Source organism: Callithrix jacchus, chromosome 9, assembly GCF_049354715.1.
Source record: "Callithrix jacchus isolate 240 chromosome 9, calJac240_pri, whole genome shotgun sequence".
Lineage (NCBI taxonomy): Eukaryota > Metazoa > Chordata > Mammalia > Primates > Cebidae > Callithrix > Callithrix jacchus.
Window position 1 is genome coordinate 65,111,986 of NC_133510.1, and position 19,757 is coordinate 65,131,742.

The window sequence follows — 19,757 nt, forward strand, 5'->3', positions numbered from 1 at the left end:
GGAGCAGCTGCCCTTCCTCACTCGAGTCTCTTCTTGCCCCTTTCTACTCACAGTGGGCTCACTCTATTAGTTCTGCCTGCCTGTTTAGTGTTCACCTGGTCCCTGGGAAAGTACTTGTGCCTGAATTTATCCTGTGAAGAGAGGAACGCCTGTACTTTCCCTCCAGGCATTGATTCACTTCCTTTGCCCAGGTGAGTTTCCGTAGGATACTGGACACATTCCGTTTACTAGAGCTTTCACAGACACCCAGGCTGAAGAAAATGTTCAACTTAAGTATTAAGAACAGAGAATTTTGGGAGATTCCAGTATGACAAGTAACGATACTCATCTGAGACCTGAGTTCTAACACTTGTTCTCACTTCCACTCTGAGAAATTGCAAATGCCCTCAGGGAAGAAAAGATAGTCAGACTGATTAATGTCTTGTTTTGTCTCACTGAGCCTTATGCTGAATTTCAAAGAGGATGTCATTTCACCTCTCATGTATCAAATGTTATAGTATGCTCTAATCACATACGTTAGGGGTAGGAGGGTAGTTGATACAATAACTTGAGGTAAAAGAAGTATAAGATATGGATCTTACTTTAGGAAATTTATAGTATATATTATCTATACATAAGAAGTTACCCCCAGAATGTAGTTACTTGAAACAACGAAAAACATTTATTCTCTCAGTCTCTGTGGGTCAGGAATTCAAGAGCAGTTTAGTGAAGCCATTCTGCCTTGATGTCTCCCTTTAAGTTGTAGCCAAGATGTCAGCTAGGGCTGTAGGATCTGAAAGCTTGACTGGGGTTGGCTACCCTGTACTGCAAGGTGGCTCACTCACGTGGATGGCACATTGGTGCTGGCTTTTGGTGGAAGGCCTCAGTTTCTCTCCACATTGGCCTCTCCATAGGGCTGCCTGAGTGGCTGCTTGGTGGCTGGCAAGAGATCCAAGAGACAGACCCTGGTGGAAACTGCAATGTCTCTTATGATTTAACGTTACAAGTTACACATGTCACTTCCACAATATTTTGTTGGTTACATGGGCCAGCCATCATTCAGTGTAGGAAGGGAAAACAGAAAGGGCATCAATACCAAGAGAGGAGGGTAAATGGGGCCATCTTGGAGGCTGACTACCACATAATCTATCTGGGATTTCAAAGTTATGATGAAAAGTAACACCAAATAGAAGAGCTAACATGTTTATAAACCTACAAGAACTTTGAATATGCTCATGATAGAATACGTTTCATAGTTTTTCACAAAATGCTATTGAATAAGTGATTTTGGCAATCTCTATTTTCATTAAACTTGGTTTTAATTTTGCACTCCTTGAAAACATTTTTCAGAGTAGGCTAAGGGATTTCATGAATTGTATGGTTAGCTTAATTTTCATTCACAGGATGTCAGCCATGCTGCTATGACAAAGAAACCCACAAATATAGTGAGCTTCTTACTTCAAAGAAAGTAATAGCACAGAGATATATGGAGTAAATAGTCTTTGGTAGAAAAGGTTTGCATCTCTGGGTCCCTGGTGGCTGCTTAATATGTCACCATGTCATAGCAAGCAGAAGAATTAAAGATTGAGACAGCAAGTATATTTCCCTTTTCTTTTTTTTTTTTTGAGATGAGGTTTCACCATGTTGGCCATGATCTCGATCTCCTGACCTCATGATCCACCCGCCTCAGTCTCCCAAAGTGCTGGGATTACAGGCGTGAGCCACCACGCCTGGCCTTACCTTTCCTTTTTAAGGACATGATCCAGAAGTTACCCACATTGCTTCATTCACATTTCATTAAACGAAATATTGTTATGAGACCACCTCTAATTGCAAGAGAGCCTGGGCAGTGTAGTATCTAGCCCGCAGTCATGCACCCTGCTAAGATTCAGTGTGTGGGTAGCAAGGTAGCAGAGTCATATTATTAAAAGGAAGAAGACACTGGATGATTAGAATTAGTGGTCTCCGCCACACTTACAAAATATAATTTGTAGAGACAGGTCAGGTGACAAAACTTAAAAAGTAATTGGACCACATCTCTGGATCCAATTTAATAATTAGAAGCACATGAAAAACATGATCGTAAGAGGTGCTATCTTGCTAGAAGACTATCTTGTAAAAAAAATTGTCATTCAATTCAGAAATTAGTTTTGTTGCTGTGTTATGTTTACCACTGCTTTAAAAGAGGCTCAATTTATTCAAATATTTGTTGATCTTGGCAATGGAAAAACAGAAGTAAACAAGATTGTTACCTCACATAATTTAGTCTAAAAAAAGAGACAAACAGGAAGACACAGTATAGTGGGGTAGGTGCTTTGACTAGTGAAATCACGAGAGGAGTATTGGGTGGGGAATTAATGAAGGCTTCTTGGAGAAAGTAATGTTTGTGCTGAGATTTGACCTATAAAATACATTACATTCAATCCCAGCTACTCGGGAGGCTGAGGCACGAGAATCACTTGAGGCACGAGAATCACTTGAACCCCTGGAGGCAGAGGCTGCAATAAGCCGAGATCACGCCACTGTACTCCAGCCTGGGGGACAGAGTGAGACTCCATCTCAAAAAAAAAAATTCAGAGAGCACATCAGAGTTTAAATAGGTTTCAGACTTATCAGACAGACCGAATGAGGCTTTAATATTTACAACCAAGTATTGTAACCATACTATATAGTATATTAGTTTAATTATCCCAACAAATCTATGAGAAAGATATTACTGCCGGCCAAAGTGCTGGAATTACACCTGGGATTACACCTGTAATCCCAGCACTTTGGGAGGCCAAGGCAGACAGATCACAAGGTCAGGAGTTACCAGCCTGACCAACATGGTGAAACCCCATCACTATGAAAAACACAAAATTTAGCCATGCTTGGTGACATGCACCTGTAATCCCAGTTACTCAGGAGACTGAGGCAGGAGAATCGCTTGAACCCAGGAGGTGGAGGTCGCAGTGAGCTCCACTGCACTCCAGCCTGGGTAACAGAGTAAGACTCCGTAACAAAAAAACAAAACAAAAACAAACAAACAAACAAACAAACAAAAAAATATATATATATAATACATATATTTTTTTTAAAAATCTCTTTATTTTTAAGAGATTGCACCACTGCACTCCAGCCTGAGTGAAAGAGTGAGACTCCGTCTCAAAAATAAATAAATAAATAAATATAAATATATAAAACTGCCATTTTACAGATGAAGATATTGAGACCCAAGGAGTTAAGTAATTTGTCAAGGTTACATATCTGTTAAGTAAGGGAGGCAACATTCAAACTCAAGTCTTTTCAGTATAACAGATGGCTTCCCTGTGCAAAATAAAAGCTCATTAACAAAAAGCAAACATTAGCATTAAAAATTCTATGGAATATGTTTTCATAAGATATTTATAGTTGCTTCTATCATAGGTACATCCAAATGTATTCAATTTCTAAGTTATACAAGGACTTTATTAATACCCTGGATAATTAAGTGCTAGACCATGTACTCCAGACTATAAGCCTAGGACTTCAGAGGAGTGGCACATTGCTGTGAGTTAAAATGAGCTGGGGAAGGCCAGGTGCAGTGGCTCACGCCTGTAATCCCAACCCTTTGGGAGGCTGAGGTAGGCAGATCACTGAAGTCAGGAGTTCGAGACCAGCCTGGCCAACATAGTAAAACTCTGTCTCCACTAAAAATACAAAATTAGTCGATCATAGTGTGGGCGCCTGTAGTCCCAGCTACTCAGGAGTCTGAGGCAGGAGATCACGTGAACCTGGGAGGCGAAGGTTGCAGTGAGCCAAGATGACATCACTGCACTCCAGCCTGGTGACAGAGCAAGACTTCATCTCAAAAAAACAAATAAATAAATATTTTTAAAATAAAATAAAGAATGAGAATGGGGAAGCTTATGCATGGCTTGGATGGGCTTTGATGACCAATACAGAGGACAGTGCATTCCAGACACCGGAATCACTGAAGCAAAGCTAAAGACAAACTGGGCATGTTAGGGAAACAATACTGAGACACTGAGACCCAAATGACTGAACTAGAAGGTGTATTAGAAAGAAGCTTTCTGGTTCTTCCAGGTACAAGGTAGGGGAAGGGAGAGATTGGAGACTTCAGGGCCAGTTTACCCTGGTTTAAGTGGCCCTGGTAGCTGTGCCCTACCTCCCCTTTTCTAGGAAAAAATATATTCCAGCAATCCCAAGATCTCCTCTCCTCAGTGTAATCATATTGTCACCTTGACTATCAAAAGGCATATATTATTTTCCTAATGCTAGTCTGGGGCTATACCAATTGACAGACACAATCTTTGCTCCATTAAAGTTTCCAGTCTAGGCCAGACTTGGTGGCTCATGCCTGTAATCCCAGCAATTTCGTAGGCCAAGATGGGCGGATCACCTGAGGTCGGGAGTTTGAGACCAACCTGGCCAGCATAGTGAAATCCTGTCTCTACTAAAAATACAAAAATTAGCCTGGAATGGTGGCATGCACCTGTAATCCCAGCTACTCCGGAAGCTGAGGCAGGAGAATCACTTGAACCTGGAGGCGGAGGCTGCAGTGAGCCAAGATCGCGCCACTGCACTCCAGCTCCAACAGAGTGAGGCTCCATCTCAAAAATAAATAAATAAATAAAATTTAATTTAATTTTAAAATAAAGTTTCCGGTCTGATGGGATACAGAAAATTCGGAGATCAGAATGGGGCTTAGCCCAAAGTAAAAGCATTGTGATTCCCTTAAGATGTCAAAGTGCTTATGGCTATATCATGTAAGGGGCCATAACAAATGCTACATTTAAGAGGACACTAGGCATGGGTGGGGTGGTCCCAGGCTTGCTAAGGTTGGTTACTTATACCCCCAAATCCTTGTGATCAACCCAGAACAGTCACACCTGGAAAAGGGCTGATGGACAGAATACCTTTCCTCCAAAGGAATCCTGCCTCTCCTATTTGCCCCAAAATGAGCATCAAGTGGGAAGCTAACCAGAAGGAAAAGTAGGAGGTGCTGTTAGAGTCAGAGGGGATCTGGCAGCCTGGACCCAAATGCACGGGAAAGGCCATTGTCTGAGTGGCTTTCTGGATTTCCTGCCCTCTAACACCTACCCCACCCAACATGCACACTCAGTCTCTTGCCTCCTGCTCTGCCATCACTGTGATTAAGAGGCATTGCCTGCCAAGAGGATAACAGACCACTGAGGTTCTCCTAAGGTGAGAAGGGAAATCACCCAGACCCATCCTCAGTGGGGAAGGGAAAAGAGATGACACAGAGCAGGCCTTTAAGACTGCTAGAGGAAAGTGTTTCCAGATCTTAATGAAGATCCAGGATCCTCCTTACCGCTCAACACTCACTCATTTCTCCTAGTTCTACCTATCCAAAAGACATATTTTCTGGCAGAAGTGAGCAACAGCTGGATGGGGAATGGCGTGGGTGTGTCTATGTAGGTGTCTGTGCCTCTAGGCTCCTCCCAGTGGTTTTTCTGTGTCGGAGAGGAGAATTCAACAAACAGGGTGTGGTTGTGGGTGTGTCTCACGTGGGATGAGGTGTCTACAGAGCAGTTCCATTGAGATCCCTGAGCTCCCTGCTCTACCAGCCCTGATCCTGAGTCCCATTTCATGACCCCGATGAGACCAGATTCCCAGCTGATGACTCCCATTCCCAAGCACCAGCTTCCAGTTCTTTGGCCCCTCCCCCATCACACGCTTACTCCTCTGGCAGGCTAGCTGGGCTTTTGGCTGAGAACTGAGCTCAAAGCGGAAACAGGCAGTTGGGAGGTGTGATTTATGTCTCTGACTTCACCCCAGGCTGAAGCCCAAACACTTGGACCCTCCCTGCAAGTACCCGTCTGGCAAATTCTCTCCTCCCCCTCAAAATCTCAGGCTCTTCCAGCTGGTCAGAGGTCTTCCAGGCAACCCCATCCTCACTACCAGCCCCGTCTCCACTAACATTACCACTCACACCTCTACCTCCTGCTGATTACAGTGATAGAAGAATTAACTTCACTATTACCCACAGGAGGCAGGATTCTCCTATCAGCTCCTAACAATAGGTAAGTCCCTCCATATATCTAATTTCCTTCTCTCCTGCTGTTGGTAGAAACAAGTGGGAGCTAACGTGCTCAGAATTCTGCCTCTGGGCTCTCAAGGTCTCTTGAGAGATTTAAGGTAATCCTCAATCCTGTGACTGTCTCTATCTCTAGAGACTTCTTAGAAACGTTCTCAAAGACATCACAGTTCCATTTTCTTGCTCTCAATCAGTGATTTGGTGCATATCTTTATCTGCCATTTGTCAGGAGCTGGAAACCACACTCCACCCCCCACAATCTGGAAGCCTAGAGTCAGAAAAGACCTTACTAGAAAGTGAGAGTTCTCTAACTCCTTCAAGGGGCTCCCACCTTTACCACTTAGAAAATTCTACTAGAAATCCAGTTTCATCTTTTCCCACTTTTAAAGATTCCTCATCAATCAAATGGCCTTGTTAACTTTAGAGGGTTGTTGAGGAAGATTAAATGAGGAAATAAATTTGAAAGGTAAAAAAATGCTGCTTCATAGGATTATTTTGAGTTTAAATGAGGTAGTATATGTAAAATGCTTAGATCTCTAGCTGGTACTTGATAACTATTAGCTGTTTTCTTCTGTAATACTTCAAAAAATGGGGAGGCACCTGGGAGTTTGCCCTTCCTACACATCTAGAGCCCATGGGCTCTATATAACCTTCTTGAATGGGAAGCTCAGATTCCTAGGTTTTAGTTTCTGAAGGTACATGGTTGAATGAATGAATGAGTCCATGCTCCATTCAGTTTTCTGGGGTCTGGCCTCTCCTTCCCTGGCTTCCCTCCCATCACCCCCTACAGAGCTTTTCCCCTAGATCGATGAGCTCATCCTGGTTACCAATTATTTGTTTATTCCTGGCCCCCACTCAAGGACTCCAGCCCCAACTCTGGTTTTCCCCTGAGTTCCTGTATGAGAATCTGAATGTGTTGGAGTAAGATGGAACCTCTAAGATCACCTAGTCCAATTACTTTGATTTGGGAAAGACATAACTGAGAGCCAAGGAAGAGCAGACTTGCTCAAGTTGGAACTTCCAAGTCAAGTACCTGGATCCAGCCCAGAGGGTCCCTGTGTGCTTTCAAGGCTAAAAGAATTCTCATTCCCTTCTTCCTTTCTCTCTCTTATTGAGTAAAATAAATGACTATTTTTAACTGCCTAAAACATAAGCAAAAGCTGGAGAAAGGCTCAAGGAAGTCCCTCTACATACAAGCTTACTAGCTTCTTCCTGGGTCTTCTCTAAATCTTCTTTTTGTGTGTGTGCAGTGGCACAATCTTGGCTCACTGGAACCTCCGCATCCCACGTTCAAGCAATTTTCCTGCCTCAGGCTCCCAAGTAGCTGGGACTACAGGCACGCGCCACCATGCCTAGCTGATTTGATTTTTGTATTTTTAGTACAGATGGGGTTTCACCATGTTGGCCAGGATAGTCTCGATCTCTTGACCTCATGATCCTCCCACCTCGACCTCCCAAAGTGCTGGAATTACAGGCGTGAGCCACCCCACCCAGCCATTCTAATTCTTATTTCTGCCCCTTCTTGCATTCCTCCCTTCCTCCACCTCTGGTCACACTTAGATGGCTTTGTGCTAACCTGTATATCATTTGCAGCTACTCGGGAGGCTAAGGCAGGAAAATCACTTGAACCCAGGAGGCGGAGGTTGCAGTGAGCCAAGGTCATGCCATTGCACTCCAGCCTGGGCAACAGAGCAAGACTCCATCTAAAAAAAAAAAAAAAAGAGCTTGTTGCTGAGTGCAGTCACTCATGCCTGTAATCCCAGCACTTTCGGAGGTCAAGGCAGGAAGACCACTTGAGCCGAGGAGTTCGAGAACAGCCTGGGCAAAGATAGTGAGACCCCGTTCCTACAAACAAACAAAGAATTTGTTCAAAAAAAGGAAAAGAGCCCAGAATTTGTTTAAAAAAAGAAAAAGAGCTGGGCTCGGTGGCTCACACCTACAATCTCAGCACTTTGGGAGGCCAAGGCAGGCAGATCACCTGAGGTTGGGAGTTCAAGACCAGCGTGGTCAACATGGAGAAACCCTGTCTCTACCAAAAATACAGAATTTGCTGGGCATGGTGGCACATGCCTGTAATCCCAGCTACTCAGGAGGCTGAGGCAGGAGAATTGCTTGAACCCAAGAGGCGGAGTTTGCATCCAGCCAAGATCCGGCCATTGCAACTCCAGCCTGGGCAACAAGAGCAAAACTCCTTCTCAAAAAAAAAAAGAAAAGAAAAGAAAAAGAAGAATGGGTCAATGGCTGTCTTTGAAAGTGTTTAGTCTGAATCCAACACCTAGGTCCAAAGTAGGGTACACTTGACCAGCAGCTTCTATGAGCATCACCACCCCATAAGCTCTTGCCAGTGAGGCTCAAGTATTCCAAAGACAAACCTACTGGGCTGGTCTTTCCTAAAGTAAAGCCAGATTGCTTGGGTTTACTCTTCCCAGATTGCTGGGAAGAGCCAGAATCCTAGCTCTTCCACTTACCTTGGGCAAGTTAATTAACCACTGTGTGCCTCAGTTTCCTTATCTTAAGGAATAGGTCAATAGTACCTCCCTCATAGAGGAGCAGTGCCAATTAAATAAGTTAATACATATAAAGCTCTTAGAATACATACTCTGTAGTATACTATGAATACATACTATGTAACAATGTCGCATAAAGCATAAGCTATTATTATTATAAGAGAGACAGTACCTCCAGGAAGCTGTGCCTTTACCACCCCATACATACTTGAGCCATGTGGCACAGTTCCCATCTCTTCCTAGGATTACCCTTCCTCGTTACCCTTCTCCAAACCTGACCATCTGGCTCCTGTGGAGTCTTACCATTATCCAGCCCCCAACTCTACCCAGGGGGCCCAAACCTGGGTGTAGGGGGGGGAAGAAGGAAGAAAGGAAAACGTGGCCATTTTAGGGCAGAAGAGCTGTTAGAGGGGGAGAGGGGTGGGGGCAACAGGGAAGAGGACCCAGAGTTGGGAAGCTCCTTATTGGGAAAGGCCCCTGTCTGATTCTGGGAGACAGAGGCCAGGCCTGGGCACTCAGCCAAGTCCAAAGAGCAGGCCCCAGGCCCTAGTCCTGGCCCCCAAAGCCAGCACCAGTGAAGAGACAGTGAAGAATGTTCAGTTGCTTTGGGGCCTTCTCCAGACTTCCCTACCCCAACCTCACCTCTTCTGACAAAACACCCATGATGAATAAAGCAGCTAGAACCAGAGTGCAACCTCTCTGTGTATACGTGTGTGTTGGGAGGAGAGAGAGACTCATGCTCCTGGGCCATAATAAGATCAAACCACTGATCCAAAAGTGGCTGTCTCTAAGACACTGCCCACCACTCGCAACCCCCACTACCTCCCCCGAAGTCCGACGGCTGGCTGTGAGCTCCTCCTACAGGAATCCAGCCAGTTCTGGGGAGACTGCTGGGGAGGGGGGCCCAAGGGTGAGTAACAGTTCCCATGGGGATCGGGGTGCCCATGACTAATCAATGAGAGGGTGAGAAAGAAAACTTACATTCCTTGACTTGTAGGGCAGTGGATGGAGGTGGGAGGTGGGGCAGGGGCAGACCAAAGCAAGGACAGCCAAGTAGGGACACAGAGAGGGAAGCGAGGCTGAGGTGGGGGTGGGGTGTCTTTCCAGCCCAGCTCTCTCCACATCTCAGGCAGAAGGAGAGACAGGCCCCAGGTAACCAAACACCTGGGTTTCTGCTTCCCAAACCCTGGCAGATAAGCTTCTTCATTCAATTCAGGGCTACTGATTTGAATGGGCTGAGGGAAGGACACGCTGACTTCTCATTTGCATTCCTCAGCCCCTGCCCCACTCGGCCAGGAGTCCCTGTGCCCAGAAGACCCAGCTTGGAAAAACTCCCCTATGCAAGGCTGAGAGCTAGACTACGGGCATAAGAGCGGAAATGAGCTGGGAGCCAAGATGCTGAGAGAAGGAAGGAAGCCAGTCTGCTGCCACAAAGGAGTCAGGAAAGAGAGGGAACAAACAGCCAAGTGCATCCTGCCCATCCCCTTCCCTGTCTCCCCACAACCTCCTCCAGCCTGTCCAGACATCTCAGGCCCAGATCTCAGGGCCAGGGGCGAGGGAGGAAAGGAGTGCAGAGACCCACAGGAAACACCCTCTAAAGCTTCCAGCTCAGCAGCCTTCATGGCAGGGGCCAGGGGCTAATCTCACAGCATCCCCTGCATCAATAGCTAGATGATCACTCCCAGGTCAGCCGGGTCCAGAAGGCCCCTTACCCCAGTTTCCTCCACCAAAGTGACCCATTCCTCTCTGATTCAGGCTTGCTTTCTCTGGCCCTCCAGTTATCTGCAGTTGAAAGAGAAGACCATGAGTTAGGGAAGGGACGTGGTGGTGGGGAGGATTGGGACGGTTGTAAGAACAAACAGCCCTCTTCCCCAAACTGCTATCTCACCTCCCACTGCACTGGGAAGAGAACAGGGGCAATCACACCTCACACACACATACCCCAACTTTAGCCTACTGACTGCTCAGGATACAGATACCCCACCCATGCATATGCACCAACACAAGCATGTTCAGGTTTTCAGACCATACACACACAGGTTTTCACCTCACAGGCTCATTCACATCACACAGGATCTTTTCCCAGCCTGGCCAACACAAATGGTGAACATGGGAGAGATGACGAAACCTGGGCCAACTTGGGCCCAAAATCTGTTCCAGCTCTGGCTCTTCTCCAGGCCCGTTTCTCCTTTTCTTGCTCCTCCCCCAGGCCTTTCCCAGGCAGAATACAGGAGAAGGTGGAGAGGAGGCACCTGAGGGTGCTCTGTTCCTTAGCTATGACACTGTCCGCTCTGTCTGGGTTTCTGGAACCCAGCCCCCTCCCTGAGGTGATCACATGGAAAATGTCCAGCTGTGGTTGCTTAGAGAGATGAGCTCAGCCAGTCTGAGTGGGGCTGGGGGTCTGGACTCAGCGTCAGACTTTCCACTTCGGACCTTACCCCTCCTCCCACCCACAAATACCACCCCAGGGATTCAGGAGCAGGAAAGGGACTTCTGACACAAATGTCTCAGTCTTGGACTGGTTCAGAGGGGAACGGGGGGTCACTGATGAAGGGCAGAACAGATCTGGAAGCACCTCTACACTGCTTCATTCCTGCCCACCCACTTCAGGGAAATAAATCCAAAGAGGAACCAAAAAAGACAAGGGAGACCAGCTTGCAGTGTAATGAGCAGGGGGAAGCTAACTTCAGAAATCTGTGCCCAGGGGTGGGAGTGGGAGGGCAGGGAACTCAAGAAAGAATAGATTCAACTCAAGGACCCCAAAATGACAAAGGACATAGGAAGTTGTGTCCTAAATGGGAAACTGGGAGTGGCAGGGGAAGGAGCAGACTAGTATTTCACACTGCCTGTCATTGGCCAAGGAAGAGTTCCTGACCTGGCAGAAGAAAAAGGATTAGTCTCTTCATCCAGTCTTCCGAAGTCAATTTCCCATTCTCTGTGACTCTGCACCCTTGCGCTCCCTCTCCCCACATTCATTTCCCTCTATTCCCCACCCCCGCTCACCTTCTCTATTATTTGCTTCCCCTTTCCTTTCTCCTTTCCTCTCTCCTACCATCTTTCTAGGATCCTCCTTCCTGGTTCCTCCACCCCCTTATCTTTCAGCAACCCCTAGTCACTCTGTCTTCTCCTCTCTCTGAACCCCGTCTACCTCTTCGCTCTTATTTATGTCTCCGACCTAGCCCATTTCCCCTTTCTTCTCCCTCCTTATTCTCCCCAGCATAGTCCACAGAGCTTTATACATAGTAAGCACTCAAAAATGTATACTGCTTAGATCAATGGCACTTATTAATTAATGTCCCTTGCACAATTCTAGGAACCTTAGAGCAGACTGAGATCTTTATTAGTTAAAATGTTGGAGCTGGCCTGGTGTGGTGGCTCACACTTGTAATCCCAGCCCTCTGGGAGGCCAAGGCAGGTGGATCACTTTAGGTCAGGAGTTCAAGACCAGCCTGGCCAACACAGTGAAACCCCATCTCTGCTAAAAATACAAAATGAGCCAGGTGAGGTGGGGTGCCTGTAATCCCAGCTACTCGGGAGGCTGAGGCAGGAGAATCACTTGAACCTGGGAGGCAGAGGTTGCCGTGAACTGAGACTGTGTCATTGCAGTCCAGCCTGGGCAACAAAGCAAGATTCCATCTCAAAAAAAAAAAAAAAAGAAAAGAAAACTGGGCATGGTGGCTCACAGCCAAGGTGGGTGGATCACCTGAGGTCAGGAGTTTGAGGCCAGACTAGCCAACATAGCAAAACCCCATCTCTACTGAAAATATAAAAATTAGCCAGATGTGGTGGCACATGCCTGTAATCTCAGCTACTCAGGAGGCTGAGACAGGAGAATCACTTAAACCTGGGAGGCAGAGGTTGCAGTGAGCAAAGATCGTGCCATTGCACTCCAACCTGGGCAACAGGAGCTCCATCTCAAAAACAAACAAAAACAATGTTGGAGCCCAGAAAGATTTCTAGCTGAAAACTAACATCATCAGAGCCTTGGTTTAGGAAGGTTAATTTGCCTGCAAGGAGTAGGGTGGGTTTCATGGGAAATGAGACCCTTGTTTTCATTTTATCTCTGTCTCTCTTCAACTGTTTCTTTCTCTCTGACTTCTTCACCATCTGACAGGCTTCTCCACCTGACCATAACTTCCTCTCTCCCTTCCATGAGTCTTCCCTCCTTCCTTGAGTTTTCCTTCCCTATACGCCTATCCCTTCCTCCTCTCAACAACCCCCACTTCCTAGAACATCTGTAAGCAATCGGCTTGTAGAGAGGGGTAGGGTTGAGATTTCCCAGCCAGCTGTGGGGGTGTGGCCAGCCATGGCAGACTGGATGGAAGGGTGTGGCCTAAAGGGAGGGCTGCTCTCCCTAGAGGTGAAAGCTTGGAGTGCCATTCCACCTTTCCTGACCCCAGGCACCCCGCTCTTTAATCAAACCCCAAACTTCTCTTCTTCCCAGGTCAATCTCATCACATACCTCTTTTCTAGCTTAGAGACCTGGAAGCCCTAGCCCTACCTCGCAGTTCCACAATTCTGTCATCTGGAACCCTCTAGCCACATGTAGATTAGAGACTGAAGAGGGTACCCAACCTCCCAACTGCTGGACATCTGTTGAAAGGAATATAAACCAAAGGGTCAGAAAGCTACCCCTCTTGGCTTCTCCCTTAGGGCTTTGAAGTCCAATCAAGGACTGAGGTCAGAGGTGGGGGTATGGGTGTTCAAAGGACAAAATGCAATTCAACCTTTATTGCAGGTAAGGCAGGAAGTCCAATATATTTTTGTACATTAGACCCAGAAGTAAGCACTTGTGAATTGTGAATGTATAAACTGTATACATCACCAACTTTTATACTATTATCTCAATTTAGTAAGCCTCAACTTTGCAGTCCAGGGGTTAAGAATCTTCTAAGGCTTTGCTCCTCCTCAAGCTATAGCTCTGGAAGAAATGGAGGGGGGCTCTGCTCCCCAGGAGTGCTCCACATCACTGGGCTCATAAATCAGCCCCAGAGACTCTCCATTTTACTTTCATGCACTGGCCGCTGGGGACGCCTGGTACATTTGCAGGAATTGCTGTAAACCCCACTTATCCCCTAGTTCAGTACCCCAACAGGTTAGATCTCCCTGAAGAGAAAGGCAAGGGGATGGACCTATTCTTAGCCCTGTACATGATCCCTGAAAAACAAATGTATTCATTGTGAGGTGATGATGGACAGGGAGGAATTTGCAGACAAGAAAGGAGTGTGTGTGTTAGTTTGGGGGTAGAGAGATGAGGAGTGCCAGAGGTACAGAGAACTCATGAGGAAGACTTATGAAAAGCAAGGAAAGGGACATGTGGGGCTCCATCCCCAACTTTGCGCCATTGTGTTAAGGACTGATGGCATACTATGCTATGAACACACACACACACACACACACACGCACACACACATCCTGATTCCTACCTGATCAGAGATGCTATTATCTCTGTAAAGCCAGAAAGAACTGAAGCTAGTAACATAGCATGTCTGGGTTTGGGGTGCAATCTGTGACCCTCCAGCCTTCCTCCCCAGCCTCTTCCACTGCCCTTTCTGTCTGAGATTGATAATCCTTCCCAAGAGAGGGCTGGAAATAGCAGGCAGACTTGTGGAGGTGGGAGGGAACGCCTGGCTCATCCTCAGTGCCTCACAGCCCCAATCAGATGTGCACTGGGAATCCTGGTGCTCCAGGTCCCTTGCTGATGGGCTCCAGATGTGCTTACATCTGGGAAGGTCATCCCAGGAAGCTGACACTCCCACCCACAGCTCTCACCCGGGATGTTTCTCTCCTCTAACTTCCAGGCCCTGAGCTGAGAAGCTTCAGACACCCCTTTCCTCTCCAGAGGTAGGTACAAGGCAGCAAAGGGGAGAGAAAGGGAAGTCATGGGGATGGCGTGAGTGAGCAAATAAAATGAGGTCAATGTTTAGCACACCCAGAAGATCTTATTTTCCTTTTAACTTCCTATCTGGGGTTGTTATATTTTGCTGTAGCATTCTGGTGCCTCAAAAAACGCCAAAAAAAAAAGAAAAAAGAAAAAAAAAAAGAAAAACTGGCCAGGTGCAGTGGCTCATGCCTGTAATCCCAGCACTTTGGGAGGCTGAGGTGGGCGGATCACGAGATCAAGAGATCGAGACCATCCTGGCCAACATGGTGAAAGCCCGTCTCTACTAAAAATACAAAAATTAGCTGGGCGTGGTGGCGCGCACCTGTGGTCCCAGCTACTCAGGAGGCTGAGGCGAAAGAATCTCTTGAACCCAGGAGGCGGAGGTTGCGATGAGCTGAGATTGCGCCACTGCACTCCAGCCTGGTGACAGAGCAAGACTCGGTCTCAAAAAAAAAAAAAAGAAAAGAAAAAAGAAAAACTGAAGAACTTTTGGAAGAGAAGACATTAGCAGGAGTGGGAGAAATTCCTTCCCATTGATCTGCTTGATCTGGATTCCTGGGTCTTACACCGAGCCTGGAAAAAACTCCCAGTTTGGTCCCCACAAAGGTATCTAATCACAGTCTTTTTTTTTTTTGAGTCTGAGTCTCTCTCTGTCACCCAGGCTGGAGTGCAATGGTGCGATCTAGGCTCACTGTGACCTCCGCCTCTCAGGGATTACAGGTGCCCGCCACCACACCCAGCTAATTTTTTGTATTTTTAATAGAGATGGGGTTTCACCATGCTGGCCAGACTGGTCTCGAACTCTTGACCTCAGGTGATTTGCCTGCCTCAGCCTCCCAAAGATACAGGCGTGAGCCACTGCGTCTGGCTTTAGTCACAGTCTTAATCATTGGGTTCATAGTCCTGGAGCAACAAAAAAACCAAGCATCTTATCTCTCAGGTCTGCCTTTGTCACCCTTGGAAACATGTTTCATCGAACCCTCCTGTGCTCTGTACCAACTGGGGATAGAAGGGGAGAGGAGTCTGGGTTTATTTTAGGCACAGGACATGGGGGAGGGGTTTCTCCCAGGTCAGACAGGGGGTGGGGATGGTGGAGGTGACTCACAGATGATAGAGCTCTCAGTTCCTCTAGGCAGAGACCTTAGTCAGAGCGGCAACAGAGCCTGAGGGTGCAGATGGTCTACTCCTGTACTTTCCAATTTCCCTCTCTTAGATAAACACACACACACACACACACACACACACACACAGAACAACTCCCCAGCTTCAGCAGGCTCTGGATCCTGGTATAACTGGGCTCCTATTCTACTTCTGGAAATCCCCCCACACCCGCCTTCAGCTTCATGATTTTCCTAAATATCCTGCTTTCCTTCCTCTGTGAAATCCAACTTCCTTGTCTGTTTTTGTTTTTGTTTTGTTCTATTTTATTTTGTTGTTGAGACACAGTCTCATTCTGTCACCCAGGCTGGAGTGCAATGGCATGATCTCAGCTCACTGCAACCTCTGCCTCCGGGGTTCAAGCGATTTTCCTACCTCAGCCTCCCAAGTAGCTGGGATTACAGATGCCCGCCACCACGCCTGGCTGATTTTTGTTGTTGTTGTTTTCATGTATTAATGCTATGGATAATTTTTGTATTTTTAGTAGAGATGGGTTTCACCATATTAGCCAGGCTGGTTTCGAATTCCTGACATCATGATCCACCCGCCTCAGCCTCCCAAAGTGCTGGGATTTTTATTTCATAGACATCTCAGCCTCCACCACCCCTACCCAACCAGGCTTTTGATAACCCAATAAGACTTGAGCCTGTTTCTTGAAATCAAGGCATCCAGCCTCAGTGTTCTCAGAATTTCCAGGCACTTGAGAATCTTAAAGACACCACTGAGTCTCACCCCAGAGAAAACACATACTGCGGACAAAGACTTCCATCCAGTTTTGGAGGATTAGTGGATTGTATACCCAATCTTCCCCCACCCCACCCCAAGGACAATAGATCTAGGTTATGATTCCTACTCTAGAATTTTCCCCTATATCCCTGTAGAACCCAACCCAGTTTATAGGGCTGACATTGATTGCAGCAGGAAAAGCAATGACTTTGGACGCTACTGGGATCGGATTTGTATTTCACCTCTGCCCCTTTCTTTGTGTTGGCCTTCGCTTAGTCACTTCTCTTCTTTAGGCCTCAGTTTCCTAACAGTAAAATTAGGATCATGATACCTTCAGTTCTGGATAGTTGGAAAGATTAAATGGGATAGAGGCACCAGGAATACAGTATGTGCTAAATAAACCATTATCAGTACTCCTCACCCCTTTCCCACACTGCTGAATCAGCATGACTCCTGGCATTACAACTTACACCTGTATCCTGAACTCCTCTGTAGACATTCACTCTTCTGGTTCTAAAACTCCAGCCTTCAGGGCAAGCAGGCTGGTGACAGCAGGAGCCTGGTGAGTGTCCTGGCCTTTCGCGTCACCCTCCTGCCCCTCCATCAAGCAGACCATGATTAATAACAGTCATCACAGCAAATCATTCCCACTGAGCAATGAAGGTACCAAAGAGGTCAGGTTTAAGAGAAAAAAAACAGAGGCACTTGGAGACACATAGGCTCGGCCAGAGAAAGACTGAGAGATACACAAGATGGAAAGAAAAAGCTGAGAGGAGCTGGAGCGTTTAGAGGGGCAGTGAGGTTAGAGGAGAAAGCACTGGGTTTGGAGTCTAAACATTCAGGCTGGCCAGGTGCGGTGGCTCATGCCTGTAATCCAAGCACTTTGGAGGCCAAGGCGGGTGGATCACCTGAGGTCGGGAGTTCAAGACCAGCCTGACCAACATGGTGAAACCCCATCTTTTTTTTAAAAATAAAATAAAAAAAAACCACTCAGGCTAACTAGCTAGCCATATGACCTTGGACAAGTCACTTCATCTCTCTACACCCATTTCCTCTTCTAGAGGAGAAGTTTGGACTGATGGTTTCTAGGAACCCCCTGCTCGCTGGCCTTTCTAGGTCAGCTTCCAGGCCTGGAGGTCTGTGCTGAACTAGCTCCAATTAGGAGGGAACCCCAAGTTCAGGCCCAACCAGAGCAGAGGAAGAGAAGGTCAGGCAAAGGCAGACATGGTAAGAGAAAAGGCAGGAGGTGTTAGGGCCACTGGGAGAGGACTTATAAGGGCAGAAAGAGCCAAGAGAGGAGGGATATTGGGGAGAGTAGAAAGGCCAGCCAAAGAATGACTAAGGGGCTCCCGGTGTAAACAGAAGCAGGGAATGGACAGGGAGGGGGCCTGTTTGAGTTGGCCAAGACTGGGGGTGGAGTGGGGAGGAGGACTGGGGCAGGACGCTATGTCCCCTGTCCCCCACCAAGGCTCCTGGGAGGAGCTGAGTCACACACCTCCTTCCCTACACCCCTCCCCACCCACACCCCCAATCTCCCAAATCCTGGGAAAATCTAAAGAGTTTGCCTAGACTGAGAAAGAAGAGCATTTAATTCACATACATGTGCTTTGCTGGGCTAAAAGGCAATCAGTCCTCAGCTCTTCCTCCCAAAGGAGGTTCTCAGCCCATGGCTTGAGTAGCTTTCACCTAAAGGTTACCTTTTTGGCAATGCTGGCTTAAAGATCCTGACCCAGAGATTCCTTGGGTTCCTCACCTAAGAAAGGGTCAGGACTTGAAGATGTGAGAATGGGATGAGGGCCAGCATTGCCCCACAGTCTGGCCAGCCAGCCTCTCCCTTGGGCTGCAGCTGGCTCTGGAGAGGGGGTTTTAAAAAAGCAGATGGGTGATTTGGGACAGGAAGTAGAGTAGCAGAGTGAGGGGGAGAGTCATGGCGGGGGGGGGGGGGGAGGACATTGACTCTAGGCACTCTTATTCTGAGCCTTTCAGCCCAGAGTGGGGCCGAGGACTGGGGAACAGAGGGGACAGGGTTTGACTTGGGGGTATTATTCTGAAAAGGGAGGAGGCCTGGAGGAAAGGGACTGAAAGGCCCGGAGTCCCCCTCCCCCAGGCTAAGATAAAGGCTAGAGTCCTGAAAAGTGATCTCATCACACAGAGCTGGAGCAGGGGAAAGAGGTGGGCAGGGGATCACTGTCTTCCCTTACTAGAGTCTCTTCCTCTACATCCATGGGGGATCTGGGAAGAATGGGGTCCTGGGTTCCAGCTCCCAGTGTTTTTTGGTTTTTGGATTTTTGTTGTTGTTGTTGTTGAGATAGTCTTGCTCTGTCACCCAGACTAGAGTACAGTGATACAATCTTAGCTCACTGCAGCCTCTGCCTTCTGGGTTCAAGCAATCTCCTACCTCAGCTTTCCAGGTAGCTGGGATTACAGGTGCACACCAACGCCATCTGGCTAATTTTTGTATTTTTAGTGGAGATGGGTTTGGCCATGTTGGCCAGGCTGGTCTTGAACTCCTGGCCTCAGGTGATCTGCCCACCTTGGCCTCTCAAGGTGCTGGAATTACAGGTGTGAGCCACTGTGCCTGGCCAGAGCTCCCAGTGGAACTCAAGGAGCTCCACAGTCAATAGGAGCTCAAGGTTGGGTCCCTTCTCAAGACTTTCCACCACCACCACCACCACCCCTCACTTTCTCCAGGTTTGTAGGAATCAGGCCAGTTTAATCAAGAAGGTACTGAGGGGCCAACCACTCGCAGGTTTTGGTCAACTGTCAGATCCAAGGAAAGGGCTCAACAGAGGTTTACATACCCTAGGACCAAGAAGGGGGCAAATTGGAGCAAACTTCTGTTGATGAATGACCTCAGACTCCTGGGTTTTCAATATTAGCAGCTTGAAGGAGGAGGCAGCGGAACTTGAGGAGCCGGTGTAGGTCCTCTATCAAGCTGACTGCGAGCGCTGTCTCTGTACCTCAACTCTTGTGTCCCAAATCCAGCTGGCCAGAACCCAGGCACCCGATGGCCCCGGAAGGCAAGGGGAAATCCCAGTTGGCCGGACGCCAGAGGAGTCTCCTGTCTCTTTAGACCCCAAAGTCTCCTCCCTAAAGCGCTGAGGGAGACCCCACACATATACAGGCTTCCTCCGCCCACCAGAGGTGATTCCTTTCCTCATTAGGAAATTCTCCGCTCCCTTTTTCCGACTGCTTTTCCGAGCGTTTACGTTGTACATCTGGAAAGGAGTGGGGAGGAAGGAGGGGGAAGCAGAGAGGAGGGGGAAGAACCCAAACCCGCCCAGTCTAACCCAGTCCAGACAACCGGCTTCCAGCTCGGGCTGGGGAAAGGGGGTGGAAAGGTGCGGCCCCCCCCACGCCCCTTAGGGGTGGGGGGCGCGGGCTCAGAGTTTCAGGGACCCAGGAATGCCCCCCCGCCAGCCCCCTCGACAGGCTGGGGGAGGGCTCAGCCGGGAGTTTGGCA

General features: G+C 47.7%; 1 long non-coding RNA gene across 1 annotated transcript; it reads right to left on the reverse strand.

Moving 5' to 3' along the window:
• Positions 1 to 784: 784 nt before the first annotated feature.
• Positions 785 to 19,237, reverse strand: LOC144577608 (uncharacterized). The gene is made up of 3 exons (XR_013521846.1): positions 19,096 to 19,237; positions 10,239 to 10,308; positions 785 to 918 (listed from the first exon to the last, which is right to left on the reverse strand). It is a non-coding gene; the product is annotated as an uncharacterized LOC144577608 (long non-coding RNA).
• Positions 19,238 to 19,757: the final 520 nt, after the last annotated feature.